We start from the raw sequence: 15511 nt of genomic DNA, 5'->3' as shown, positions 1-15511 counted from the left end.
AACCCTAACCCTAACCCTAACCCTAATCGTAACCCTAAACCCTAACACTAACCCTAATGCTTACTGTAAAGAGTGAGGGTCCCTAACCCAACCCTAACCCTAACCCTAACCCTAACCCTAACCCAAACCCTAAGCCTAACCCTAATGTTTACTGTAAACTGTGGGGGTCCCAAACCATAACCCTAACCCTAACTCTAACCCTAACCCTAACCCTAACCCTAACCCTAAACCTAACCGTAACCCTAAACCTAACCTTAACCCTAACCCTAATCCTATCCCTAATCCGAACCCTAACACTATCCCTAATGCTTACTGTAAAGAGTGGGGGTCCCTAACCCATCCCTAACCCTAACTCCAGGATTGGAGCTCTCTTTCTGGATGCAAAGCACAGTTGTTCCTTAGGGGAAGCTCAACGAGCAAAGTGCAACTTTGCTTTGCTAACAAGTGAAAGGGTCGATTCCTGTCAGACAGAAGACATCAGGACACACATTTCTTAGGGCCTCGGGAAGTGAATAATATGCATCTGAGAATCCAGGACTGGATCTTTCTTTCTCAGGAAAAACAACTTTGTTCCTTAGGGGAAGCTCATCTCGCAAAGTGCAACATTTCTTTGCTAACAAGAGAAACAGCTGATTCTTGCAAGACAGGAAGCACAAGGACACACATTTCTTAAGGCTTTGGTAAGTGAATAATATGCATCTGAGAATCCTGGCCTGGATCTTTCTTTCTCGGTGAGAAAAACAACTTTGTTCCTTAGGGGAAGCTCAACTCGCAAAGTGCAACTTTTCGTTGCTAACAAAAGAACCAGCTCATTCGTTCAAGACAGAAAGCAAAAAGACACACATTTCTTATGGCTTTGATAAGTGAATCATATGCATTCGAGAATGCAGGTCTGGAGCTTTCTTCCTTGGTGAAAACACAGTTGTTACGTACAGGAAGCTCCTATCGCAAAGTGCACCTTTGCTCTTCTAACACGTGAAACTCTTGATTTCTGACAGACAGGAGACATCAGGGCACATATTTCTTATGGCTTTGGAAAGTAAATCATATACATCTAAAACTCCAGGGCTGGAGCTTGCTTTCACGGTGCAAAGCACTGTTGTTCCTTAGAGGAAGCTCAACGAGCAAAGTGTAACTTTGCTTTGCTAACAGGCGAAACGGTCGATTCCTGACAGACAGAAGGCATCAGGACACAGTATTCTTATGGCTCTGGCTAGTGAATGACATGCATCAGAGAATCCAGGATTGGAGCTCTCTTTCTGGATGCAAAGCACAGTTGTTCCTTAGGGGAAGCTCAACGAGCAAAGTGCAACTTCGCTTTGCTAACAAGTGAAACGGTCGATTCCTGTCAGAGAGAAGACCTCAGGACACACATTTCTTAGGGCCTCGGGAAGTGAATAATATGCATCTGAGATTCCAGTACTGGATCTTTCTTTCTCAGGAAAAACAACTTTGTTCCTTAGAGGAAGCTCAACGAGCAAAGTGCAACTTTTCTTCGCTAACAAGAAAAACAGCTGATTCTCTCAAGACAGGAAGCACATGGACAAACATTTCTTAGGGGCTCGGTAAGTGAATAATATGCATCTGAGAATCCAGGACTTTCTTTCTCGGTGAGAAACAACTTTGTTCCTTAGGGGAAGCTCATCTCGCAAAGCGCAACTTTTCGTTGCTAACAAGAGAAAGAGCTGATTCTTGCAAGACAGAAAGCATAAGGACACACATTTCTTATGGCTTTGGTAAGTGAATAATATGCATCTGAGAATCCAGGCCTGGATCTTTCTTTCTCGGTGAAAAACAACTTTGTTCCTTAGGGGAAACTCAACTCGCAAAGTGCAACTTTTCGTTGCTAACAAGAGAACCAGCTGACTCTTTCAAGACAGGAAGCAAAAGGACACACATTTCTTATGGCTTTGATAAGTGAATCATATGCATTCGAGAATGCAGGTGTGGAGCTTTCTTCCTTGGTGAAAACACAGTTGTTACGTACGGGAAGCTCCTATCTCAAAGCGCACCTTTCCTCTTCTAACACGTGGAACTCTTGATTTCTGACAGACAGGAGACATCAGGGCACATATTTCTTATGGCTTTGGAAAGTAAATCATATACATCTAAAACTCCAGGGCTGGAGCTTGCTTTCACGGTGCAAAGCCCTGTTGCTCTTTAGGGGAAGCTCAACGAGCATAGTGTAACTTTGCTTTGCTAACAGGCGAAACGGTCGATTCCTGTCAGACAGAAGGCATCAGGACACAGTATTCTTATGGCTCTGGCTAGTGAATGACATGCATCAGAGAATCCAGGATTGGATCTTTCTTTCTGGATGCAAAGCACAGTTGTTCCTTAGGGGAAGTTTAACGAGCAAAGTGCAACCTTGCTTTGCTAACAAGTGAAACGGTCGATTCCTGTCAGACAGAAGACATCAGGACACACATTTCTTAGGGACTCGGGAAGTGAATAATATGCATCTGAGAATCCAGGACTGGATCTTTCTTTCTCAGGAAAAACAACTTTGTTCCTTAGGGGAAGCTCATCTCGCAAAGTGCAACTTTTCTTTGCTAACAAGAGAAAGAGCTGATTCTTGCAAGACAGGAAGCACAAGGACACACATTTCTTAAGGCTTTGGTAAGTGAATAATATGCATCTGAGAATCCAGGCCTGGATCTTTCTTTCTCGGTGAGAAAAACAACTTTGTTCCTTAGGGGAAGCTCAACTCGCAAAGTGCAACTTTTCGTTGCTAACAAGAGAACCAGCTCTTTCGTTCAAGACAGAAAGCAAAAAGACACACATTTCTTATGGCTTTGATAAGTGAATCATATGCATTCGAGAATGCAGGTCTGGAGCTTTCTTTCTTGGTGAAAACACAGTTGTTGCGTACGGGAAGCTCCTATCGCAAAGTGCACCTTTGCTCTTCTAACACGTGAAACTCTTGATTTCTGACAGACAGGAGAAATCAGGGCACATATTTCTTATGGTTTTGGAAAGTAAATCATATACATCTAAAACTCCAGGGCTGTAGCTTGCTTTCACGGTGCAAAGCACTGTTGTTCCTTAGGGGAAGCTCAACGAGCAAAGTGCAAATTTGCTTTGCTATCAAGTAAAACAGTCAATTCCTGTCAGACAGAAGGCATCAGGACACACATTTCTTATGGCTTCGGTAAGTGAATAATATGCATCTGAGAATCCAGGACTTTCTTTCTAGGTGAGAAACAACTTTGTTCCTTAGGGGAAGCTCATCTCGCAAAGCGCAACTTTTCGTTGCTAACAAGAGAAAGAGCTGATTCTTGCAAGACAGAAAGCATAAGGACACACATTTCTTATGGCTTTGGTAAGTGAATTATATGCATCTGAGAATCCTGGCCTGGATCTTTCTTTCTCGGTGAAAAACAACTTTGTTCCTTAGGGGAAGCTCAACTCGCAAAGTGCAACATTTCGTTGCTAACAAGAGAAAGAGCTGATTCTTTCAGGACAGAAAGCAAACACATTTCTTATGGCTTTGATAAGTGAATCATATGCATTCGAGAATGCAGGTCTGGAGCCTTCTTCCTTGGTGAAAACACAGTTGTTACGTACAGGAAGCTCCTATCGCAAAGTGCACCTTTGCTCTTCTAACACGTGAAACTCTTGATTTCTGACAGACAGGAGACATCAGGGCACATATTTCTTATGGTTTTGGAAAGTAAATCATATACATCTAAAACTCCAGGGCTGGAGCTTGCTTTCACGGTGCAAAGCACTGTTGTTCCTTAGGGGAAGCTCAACGAGCAAAGTGTAACTTTGCTTTGCTAACAGGCGAAACGGTCGATTCCTGTCAGACAGAAGGCATCAGAACACAGTATTCTTATGTCTCTGGCTAGTGAATGACATGCATCAGAGAATCCAGGATTGGAGATCTCTTTCTGGATGCAAAGCACAGTTGTTCCTTAGGGGAAGCTCAACGAGCAAATTGCAACTTTGCTTTGCTAACAAGTGAAACAGTCGATTCCTGTCAGACAGAAGACATCAGGACACACATTTCTTAGGGCCTCGGTAAGTGAATAATATGCATCTGCGAATCCAGGACTTTCTTTCTCGGTGAAAAACAACTTTGTTCCTTAGGGGAAGCTCATCTCGCAAAGTGCAACTTTTCGTTGCGAACAAGAGAAACAGCTGATTCTTGCAAGACAGGAAGTACAAGGGCACACATTTCTTAAGGCTTTGGTAAGTGAATAATATGCATCTGAGAATCCAGGCCTGGATCTTTCTTTCTCGGCGAAAAACAACTTTGTTCCTTAGGGGAAGCTCAACTCGCAAAGTGCAACTTTTCGTTGCTAACAAGAGAATCAGCTGATTCTTTCAAGACAGAAAGCATAAGGACACACATTTCTTATGGCTTTGATAAGTGAATCATATGCATTCGAGAATGCAGGTCTGGAGCTTTCTTCCTTGGTGAAAACACCGTTGTTACCTACGGGAAGCTCCTATCGCAAAGTGCACCTTTGCTCTTCTAACACGTGGAACTCTTGATTTCTGACAGACAGGAGACATCAGGGCACATATTTCTTATGGTTTTGGAAAGTAAATCATATACATCTAAAACTCCAGGGCTGGAGCTTGCTTTCACGGTGCAAAGCACTGTTGTTCCTTAGGGGAAGCTCAACGAGCAAAGTGTAACTGCTTTGCTAACAGGCGAAACGGTCGATTCCTGTCAGACAGAAGGCATCAGAACACAGTATTCTTATGGCTCTGGCTAGTGAATGACATGCATCAGAGAATCCAGGATTGGATCTCTCTTTCTCGATCTAAAGCACAGTTGTTTCTTAGGGGAAGCTCAACGAGCAAAGTGCAACTTTGCTTTGCAAACAAGTGAAACAGTCAATTCCTGTCAGACAGAAGGCATCAGGACACACATTTCTTAGGGACTCGGGAAGTGAATAATGTGCATCTGAGAATCCAGGACTGGATTTTTCTTTCTCAGGAAAAACAACTTTGTTCCTTAGGGGAAGCTCATCTCGCAAAGCGCAAGTTTTCGTTGCTAACAAGAGAAAGAGCTGATTCTTGCAAGACAAAAGCATAAGGGCACACATTTCTTAAGGCTTTGGTAAGTGAATAATATGCATCTGCGAATTCAGGCCTGGATCTTTCTTTCTCGGTGAAAAACAACTTTGTTCCTTAGGGGAAGCTCAACTCGCAAAGTGCAACTTTTCGTTGCTAACAAGAGAATCAGCTGATTCTTTCAAGACAGAAAGCAAAAGGACACATATTTCTTATGGCTTTGATAAGTGAATCATATGCATTCCTGAATGCAGGTCTGGAGCTTTCTTCCTTGGTGAAAACACCGTTGTTACGTACGGGAAACTCCTATGCAAAGTGCACATTTCCTCTTCTAACACGTGAAACTCTTGATTTCTGACAGACAGGAGACATCAGGGCACATATTTCTTATGGCTTTGGAAAGTAAATCATATACATCTAAAACTCCAGGGCTGGAGCTTGCTTTCACGGTGCAAAGCCCTGTTGCTCTTTAGGGGAAGCTCAACGAGCATAGTGTAACTTTGCTTTGCTAACAGGCGAAACGGTCGATTCCTGTCAGACAGAAGGCATCAGGACACAGTATTCTTATGGCTCTGGCTAGTGAATGACATGCATCAGAGAATCCAGGATTGGAGCTCTCTTTCTGGATGCAAAGCACAGTTGTTCCTTAGGGGAAGTTTAACGAGCAAAGTGCAACCTTGCTTTGCTAACAAGTGAAACGGTCGATTCCTGTCAGACAGAAGACATCAGGACACAGTATTCTTATGGCTCTGGCTAGTGAATGAAATGCATCAGAGAATCCAGGATTGGATCATTCTTTCTCAGGAAAAACAACTTTTTTCCTTAGGGGAAGCTCATCTCGCAAAGTGCAACTTTTCTTTGCTAACAAGAAAAAGAGCTAATTCTTGCAAGACAGGAAGAACAAGGACACACATTTCTTATGGCTTTGGTAAGTGAATAATATGCATCTGAGAATCCAGGCCTGGATCTTTCTTTCTCGGTGAAAAACAACTTTGTTCCTTAGGGGAAGGTCAACGAGCAAGGTGCAACATTGCTTTGCTATCAAGTTAAACAGTCAATTCCTGTCAGACAGAAGGCATCAGGACACACATTTCTTATGGCTTCGGTAAGTGAATAATATGCATCTGAGAATCCAGGACTGGATCTTTCTTTCTCAGGAAAAACAACTTTGTTCCTTAGGGGAAGCTTATCTCGCAAAGCGCAAGTTTTCGTTGCTAACAAGAGAAATAGCTGATTCTTGCAAGACAGAAAGCATAAGGACACACATTTCTTATGGCTTTGGTAGGTGAATAATATGCATCTGCGAATCCAGGCCTGGATCTTTCTTTCTCGGTGAAAAACAACTTTCTTCCTTAGGGGAAGCTCATCTCGCAAAGCGCAACTTTTCTTTGCTAACAAGAGAACCAGCTGATTCTTTCAAGACAGAAAGCAAAAGGACACACATTTCTTATAGCTTTGATAAGTGCATCATATGCATTCGAGAATGCAGGTCTGGAGCTTTCTTTCTCGGTGAAAAACAACTTTGTTCCTTAGGGGAAGCTCAACTCGCAAAGTGCAACTTTTCGTTGCTATCAGAGAAACAGCTGATACTTCAAGACAGAGAGCTTAAGGACACACATTTCTCATGGCTTTGATAAGTGAATCATATGCATTCGAGAATGCAGGTCTGGAGCTTTCTTCCTTGGTGAAAACACAGTTGTTGCGTACGGGAAGCTCCTATCGCAAAGTGCACCTTTGCTCTTCTAACTCGTGAAACTCTTGATTTCTGACAGACAGGAGACATCAGGGCACATATTTCTTATGGCTTTGGAAAGTAAATCATATACATCTAAAATTCCAGGGCTGGAGCTTGCTTTCACGGTGCAAAGCACTGTTCTTCCATAGGGGAAGCTCAACGAGCAAAGTGTAACTTTGCTTTGCTAACAGGCGAAACGGTCGATTCCTGACAGACAGAAGGCATCAGGACACAGTATTCTTATGGCTCTGGCTAGTGAATGACATGCATCTGAGAATCCAGGATTGGAGCTCTCGTTCTGGGTGCAAAGCACAGTTGTTCCTTAGGGGAAGCTCAACGAACAAATTGCAACTTTGCTTTGCTAACAAGCGAAACGGTCGATTCCTGTCAGACAGAAGGCATCAACACACACATTTCTTAGGGCCTCGGTAAGTGAATAATATGCATCTGAGAATCCAGGACTGGATCTTTCTTTCTCGGTGAAAAACAACTTTGTTCCTTAGGGGAAGCTCAACTCGCAAAGTGCAACTTTTCGTTGCTAACAGAGAAACAGCTGATTCTTCAAGACAGAAAGCAAAAGGACACACATTTCTTATGGCTTTGATAAGTGAATCATATGCATTCCTGAATGCAGGTCTGGAGCTTTCTTCCTTGGTGAAAACACCGTTGTTACCTACGGGAAGCTCCTATCTCAAAGCGCACCTTTCCTCTTCTAACACGTGGAACTCTTGATTTCTGACAGACAGGAGACATCAGGGCACATATTTCTTATGGCTTTGGAAAGTAAATCATATACATCTAAAACTCCAGGGCTGGAGCTTGCTTTCACGGTGCAAAGCCCTGTTGCTCTTTAGGGGAAGCTCAACGAGCATAGTGTAACTTTGCTTTGCTAACAGGCGAAACGGTCGATTCCTGTCAGACAGAAGGCATCAGGACACAGTATTCTTATGGCTCTGGCTAGTGAATGACATGCATCAGAGAATCCAGGATTGGATCTTTCTTTCTGGATGCAAAGCACAGTTGTTCCTTAGGGGAAGTTTAACGAGCAAAGTGCAACCTTGCTTTGCTAACAAGTGAAACGGTCGATTCCTGTCAGACAGAAGACATCAGGACACACATTTCTTAGGGACTCGGGAAGTGAATAATATGCATCTGAGAATCCAGGACTGGATCTTTCTTTCTCAGGAAAAACAACTTTGTTCCTTAGGGGAAGCTCATCTCGCAAAGTGCAACTTTTCTTTGCTAACAAGAGAAAGAGCTGATTCTTGCAAGACAGGAAGCACAAGGACACACATTTCTTAAGGCTTTGGTAAGTGAATAATATGCATCTGAGAATCCAGGCCTGGATCTTTCTTTCTCGGTGAGAAAAACAACTTTGTTCCTTAGGGGAAGCTCAACTCGCAAAGTGCAACTTTTCGTTGCTAACAAGAGAACCAGCTCTTTCGTTCAAGACAGAAAGCAAAAAGACACACATTTCTTATGGCTTTGATAAGTGAATCATATGCATTCGAGAATGCAGGTCTGGAGCTTTCTTTCTTGGTGAAAACACAGTTGTTGCGTACGGGAAGCTCCTATCGCAAAGTGCACCTTTGCTCTTCTAACACGTGAAACTCTTGATTTCTGACAGACAGGAGAAATCAGGGCACATATTTCTTATGGTTTTGGAAAGTAAATCATATACATCTAAAACTCCAGGGCTGTAGCTTGCTTTCACGGTGCAAAGCACTGTTGTTCCTTAGGGGAAGCTCAACGAGCAAAGTGCAAATTTGCTTTGCTATCAAGTAAAACAGTCAATTCCTGTCAGACAGAAGGCATCAGGACACACATTTCTTATGGCTTCGGTAAGTGAATAATATGCATCTGAGAATCCAGGACTTTCTTTCTAGGTGAGAAACAACTTTGTTCCTTAGGGGAAGCTCATCTCGCAAAGCGCAACTTTTCGTTGCTAACAAGAGAAAGAGCTGATTCTTGCAAGACAGAAAGCATAAGGACACACATTTCTTATGGCTTTGGTAAGTGAATTATATGCATCTGAGAATCCTGGCCTGGATCTTTCTTTCTCGGTGAAAAACAACTTTGTTCCTTAGGGGAAGCTCAACTCGCAAAGTGCAACATTTCGTTGCTAACAAGAGAAAGAGCTGATTCTTTCAGGACAGAAAGCAAACACATTTCTTATGGCTTTGATAAGTGAATCATATGCATTCGAGAATGCAGGTCTGGAGCCTTTTTCCTTGGTGAAAACACAGTTGTTACGTACAGGAAGCTCCTATCGCAAAGTGCACCTTTGCTCTTCTAACACGTGAAACTCTTGATTTCTGACAGACAGGAGACATCAGGGCACATATTTCTTATGGTTTTGGAAAGTAAATCATATACATCTAAAACTCCAGGGCTGGAGCTTGCTTTCACGGTGCAAAGCACTGTTGTTCCTTAGGGGAAGCTCAACGAGCAAAGTGTAACTTTGCTTTGCTAACAGGCGAAACGGTCGATTCCTGTCAGACAGAAGGCATCAGAACACAGTATTCTTATGTCTCTGGCTAGTGAATGACATGCATCAGAGAATCCAGGATTGGAGATCTCTTTCTGGATGCAAAGCACAGTTGTTCCTTAGGGGAAGCTCAACGAGCAAATTGCAACTTTGCTTTGCTAACAAGTGAAAGGGTCGATTCCTGTCAGACAGAAGACATCAGGACACACATTTCTTAGGGCCTCGGTAAGTGAATAATATGCATCTGCGAATCCAGGACTTTCTTTCTCGGTGAGAAACAACTTTGTTCCTTAGGGGAAGCTCATCTCGCAAAGTGCAACTTTTCGTTGCGAACAAGAGAAACAGCTGATTCTTGCAAGACAGGAAGTACAAGGGCACACATTTCTTAAGGCTTTGGTAAGTGAATAATATGCATCTGAGAATCCAGGCCTGGATCTTTCTTTCTCGGCGAAAAACAACTTTGTTCCTTAGGGGAAGCTCAACTCGCAAAGTGCAACTTTTCGTTGCTAACAAGAGAATCAGCTGATTCTTTCAAGACAGAAAGCATAAGGACACACATTTCTTATGGCTTTGATAAGTGAATCATATGCATTCGAGAATGCAGGTCTGGAGCTTTCTTCCTTGGTGAAAACACCGTTGTTACCTACGGGAAGCTCCTATCGCAAAGTGCACCTTTGCTCTTCTAACACGTGGAACTCTTGATTTCTGACAGACAGGAGACATCAGGGCACATATTTCTTATGGTTTTGGAAAGTAAATCATATACATCTAAAACTCCAGGGCTGGAGCTTGCTTTCACGGTGCAAAGCACTGTTGTTCCTTAGGGGAAGCTCAACGAGCAAAGTGTAACTGCTTTGCTAACAGGCGAAACGGTCGATTCCTGTCAGACAGAAGGCATCAGAACACAGTATTCTTATGGCTCTGGCTAGTGAATGACATGCATCAGAGAATCCAGGATTGGATCTCTCTTTCTCGATCTAAAGCACAGTTGTTTCTTAGGGGAAGCTCAACGAGCAAAGTGCAACTTTGCTTTGCAAACAAGTGAAACAGTCAATTCCTGTCAGACAGAAGGCATCAGGACACACATTTCTTAGGGACTCGGGAAGTGAATAATGTGCATCTGAGAATCCAGGACTGGATTTTTCTTTCTCAGGAAAAACAACTTTGTTCCTTAGGGGAAGCTCATCTCGCAAAGCGCAAGTTTTCGTTGCTAACAAGAGAAAGAGCTGATTCTTGCAAGACAAAAGCATAAGGGCACACATTTCTTAAGGCTTTGGTAAGTGAATAATATGCATCTGCGAATTCAGGCCTGGATCTTTCTTTCTCGGTGAGAAAAACAACTTTGTTCCTTAGGGGAAGCTCAACTCGCAAAGTGCAACTTTTCGTTGCTAACAAGAGAATCAGCTGATTCTTTCAAGACAGAAAGCATAAGGACACACATTTCTTATGGCTTTGATAAGTGAATCATATGCATTCCTGAATGCAGGTCTGGAGCTTTCTTCCTTGGTGAAAACACCGTTGTTACCTACGGGAAGCTCCTATCGCAAAGTGCACATTTCCTCTTCTAACACGTGAAACTCTTGATTTCTGACAGACAGGAGACATCAGGGCACATATTTCTTATGGCTTTGGAAAGTAAATCATATACATCTAAAATTCCAGGGCTGGAGCTTGCTTTCACGGTGCAAAGCACTGTTGTTCCTTAGGGGAAGCTCAACGAGCAAAGTGTAACTTTGCTTTGCTAACAGGCGAAACGGTCGATTCCTGTCAGACAGAAGGCATCAGGACACAGTATTCTTATGGCTCTGGCTAGTGAATGACAGGCATCAGAGAATCCAGGATTGGAGCTCTCTTTCTGGATGCAAAGCACAGTTGTTCCTTAGGGGAAGCTCAACGAGCAAAGTGCAACTTTGCTTTGCTAACAAGTGAAACGGTCGATTCCTGTCAGAGAGAAGACCTCAGGACACACATTTCTTAGGGCCTCGGGAAGTGAATAATATGCATCTGAGATTCCAGTACTGGATCTTTCTTTCTCAGGAAAAACAACTTTGTTCCTTAGAGGAAGCTCAACGAGCAAAGTGCAACTTTTCTTCGCTAACAAGAAAAACAGCTGATTCTCTCAAGACAGGAAGCACATGGACAAACATTTCTTAGGGGCTCGGTAAGTGAATAACATACATCTGAGAATCCAGGACTTTCTTTCTCGGTGAGAAACAACTTTGTTCCTTAGGGGAAGCTCATCTCGCAAAGCGCAACTTTTCGTTGCTAACAAGAGAAAGAGCTGATTCTTGCAAGACAGAAAGCATAACGACACACATTTCTTATGGCTTTGGTAAGTGAATAATATGCATCTGAGAATCCAGGCCTGGATCTTTCTTTCTCGGTGAAAAACAACTTTGTTCCTTAGGGGAAACTCAACTCGCAAAGTGCAACTTTTCGTTGCTAACAAGAGAACCAGCTGATTCTTTCAAGACAGAAAGCAAAAGGACACACATTTCTTATGGCTTTGATAAGTGAATCATATGCATTCGAGAATGCAGGTCTGGAGCTTTCTTCCTTGGTGAAAACACAGTTGTTACGTACGGGAAGCTCCTATCTCAAAGCGCACCTTTCCTCTTCTAACACGTGAAACTCTTGATTTCTGACAGACAGGAGACATCAGGGCACATATTTCTTATGGTTTTGGAAAGTAAATCATATACATCTAAAACTCCAGGGCTGGAGCTTGCTTTCACGGTGCAAAGCACTGTTGTTCCTTAGGGGAAGCTCAACGAGCAAAGTGTAACTTTGCTTTGCTAACAGGCGAAACGGTCGATTCCTGTCAGACAGAAGGCATCAGGACACAGTATTCTTATGGCTCTGGCTAGTGAATGAAATGCATCAGAGAATCCAGGATTGGATCTTTCTTTCTCAGGAAAAACAACTTTGTTCCTTAGGGGAAGCTCATCTCGCAAAGTGCAACTTTTCTTTGCTAACAAGAAAAACAGCTGATTCTTGCAAGACAGGAAGCACAAGGACACACATTTCTTATGGCTTTGGTAAGTGAATAATATGCATCTGAGAATCCAGGCCTGGATCTTTCTTTCTCGGGGAAAAACAACATTGTTCCTTAGGGGAAGGTCAACGAGCAAGGTGCAACATTGCTTTGCTATCAAGTGAAACAGTCAATTCCTGTCAGACAGAAGGCATCAGGACACACATTTCTTATGGCTTCGGTAAGTGAATAATATGCATCTGAGAATCCAGGACTGGATCTTTCTTTCTCAGGAAAAACAACTTTGTTCCTTAGGGGAAGCTCATCTCGCAAAGCGCAAGTTTTCGTTGCTAACAAGAGAAATAGCTGATTCTTGCAAGACAGAAAGCATAAGGACACACATTTCTTATGGCTTTGGTAGGTGAATAATATGCATCTGCGAATCCAGGCCTGGATCTTTCTTTCTCGGTGAAAAACAGCTTTGTTCCTTAGGGGAAGCTCAACTCGCAAAGTGCAACTTTTCGTTGCTAACAGAGAAACAGCTGATTCTTCAAGACAGAAAGCAAAAGGACACACATTTCTTATGGCTTTGATAAGTGAATCATATGCATTCGAGCATGCAGGTCTGGAGCTTTCTTCCTTGGTGAAAACACAGTTGTTAGGTACGGGAAGCTCCTACCGCAAAGTGCACCTTTGCTCTTCTAACACGTGAAACTCTTGATTTCTGACAGACAGGAGACATCAGGGCACATATTTCTTATGGCTTTGGAAAGTAAATCATATACATCTAAAACTCCAGGGCTGGAGCTTGCTTTCACGGTGCAAAGCACTCTTGTTCCTTAGAGGAAGCTCAACGAGCAAAGTGTAACTTTGCTTTGCTAACAGGCGGAAACGGTCGATTCCTGTCAGACAGAAGGCATCAGGACACAGTATTCTTATGGCTCTGGCTAGTGAATGACATGCATCAGAGAAACCAGGATTGGAGCTCTCTTTCTGGATGCAAAGCACAGTTGTTCCTTAGGGGAAGCTCAACGAGCAAAGTGCAACTTTGCTTTGCTAACAAGTGAAACGGTCGATTCCTGTCAGAGAGAAGACCTCAGGACACACATTTCTTAGGGCCTCGGGAAGTGAATAATATGCATCTGAGATTCCAGTACTGGATCTTTCTTTCTCAGGAAAAACAACTTTGTTCCTTAGAGGAAGCTCAACGAGCAAAGTGCAACTTTTCTTCGCTAACAAGAAAAACAGCTGATTCTCTCAAGACAGGAAGCACATGGACAAACATTTCTTAGGGGCTCGGTAAGTGAATAATATGCATCTGAGAATCCAGGACTTTCTTTCTCGGTGAGAAACAACTTTGTTCCTTAGGGGAAGCTCATCTCGCAAAGCGCAACTTTTCGTTGCTAACAAGAGAAAGAGCTGATTCTTGCAAGACAGAAAGCATAAGGACACACATTTCTTATGTCTTTGGTAAGTGAATAATATGCATCTGAGAATCCAGGCCTGGATCTTTCTTTCTCGGTGAAAAACAACTTTGTTCCTTAGAGGAAGCTCAACGAGCAAAGTGCAACTTTTCTTCGCTAACAAGAAAAACAGCTGATTCTCTCAAGACAGGAAGCACATGGACAAACATTTCTTAGGGGCTCGGTAAGTGAATAATATGCATCTGAGAATCCAGGACTTTCTTTCTCGGTGAGAAACAACTTTGTTCCTTAGGGGAAGCTCATCTCGCAAAGCGCAACTTTTCGTTGCTAACAAGAGAAAGAGCTGATTCTTGCAAGACAGAAAGCATAAGGACACACATTTCTTAATGGCTTTGGTAAGTGAATAATATGCATCTGAGAATCCAGGCCTGGATCTTTCTTTCTCGGTGAAAAACAACTTTGTTCCTTAGGGGAAACTCAACTCGCAAAGTGCAACTTTTCGTTGCTAACAAGAGAACCAGCTGACTCTTTCAAGACAGGAAGCAAAGGGACACACATTTCTTATGGCTTTGATAAGTGAATCATATGCATTCGAGAATGCAGGTCTGGAGCTTTCTTCCTTGGTGAAAACACAGTTGTTAGGTACGGGAAGCTCCTACCGCAAAGTGCACCTTTGCTCTTCTAACACGTGAAACTCTTGATTTCTGACAGACAGGAGACATCAGGGCACATATTTCTTATGGTTTTGGGAAGTATATCATATACATCTAAAACTCCAGGGCTGGAGGTTGCTTTCACGGTAAAAAGGACTGTTGTTCCTTAGGGGAAGCTCAGCGAGCAACGTGTAACTTTGCTTTGCTAACAGGCGGAAACGGTCGATTCCTGTCAGACAGAAGGCATCAGGACACAGTATTCTTATGGCTCTGGCTAGTGAATGACATGCATCTGAGAATCCAGGATTGGAGCTCTCGTTCTGGGTGCAAAGCACAGTTGTTCCTTAGGGGAAGCTCAACGAGCAAATTGCAACTTTGCTTTGCTAACAAGCGAAACGGTCGATTCCTGTCAGACAGAAGGCATCAACACACACATTTCTTAGGGCCTCGGTAAGTGAATAATATGCATCTGAGAATCCAGGACTGGATCTTTCTTTCTCAGGAAAAACAACTTTGTTCCTTAGGGGAAGCTCATCTCGCCGTTTTTCACCCTGAAATTCCAGACGGACAAAGTTCCTCCCAGGGAAAAGGTGCCAGGACAGAAAGCCGTTGTTCCTTTTCTAGGGTTAATGGGGCACCATCATTGGCACCTGAGAGCCCAAGCCTGCCAGGTTTCCCCTGAGCGCAAAGGTCAACGTTGCGTGCAACTTGCGGATACGGAATGTGCCGCTTTTAAGCCCAGAATTCCTGACGGATGAAGATTTCTCCTAGGGAAAAGGTGCCAGGACAGAAAGCTGTTGTTCCTTTTCTATGGTTAATGTTGCTCCATCATTGGCACCTGAGACCTGAAGGGTGCCACCTTTTCCCAGGGTGCAAAGCTCGACGGCGCGTGCTACTTGCGGGTCCGGGAGAAATGGGTTTTTTCAGCCCAGAATTCCAGACGGATGAAGATTCCTGCCAGGGAAAAGGTGCCAGGACAGAAAGCCGTTGTTCCTTTTCTAGGGTTAATGGGGCCCCATCATTGGCACCTGAGAGCCCAAGGCTGCCACCTTTTCCCTGGACACAAAGCTCGACGGTGCGTACCACAGGCATGTCCGGGAAAGTGCCGTTATTCAGCCCAGAATTCTCGACGTCTGAAGATTCCTGGTAGAGATAAGGTGCCAGGACAGAAAGTTCTTGTTCTTTTTCTTGAGTTAATGGGGCCCCATC

The sequence above is a fragment of the Pithys albifrons genome, chromosome 1, assembly GCF_047495875.1.
Source record: "Pithys albifrons albifrons isolate INPA30051 chromosome 1, PitAlb_v1, whole genome shotgun sequence".
NCBI lineage: Eukaryota > Metazoa > Chordata > Aves > Passeriformes > Thamnophilidae > Pithys > Pithys albifrons.
The sequence above is the reverse complement of the archived record's forward strand: the minus strand, read 5'-3'. Positions refer to the sequence as shown.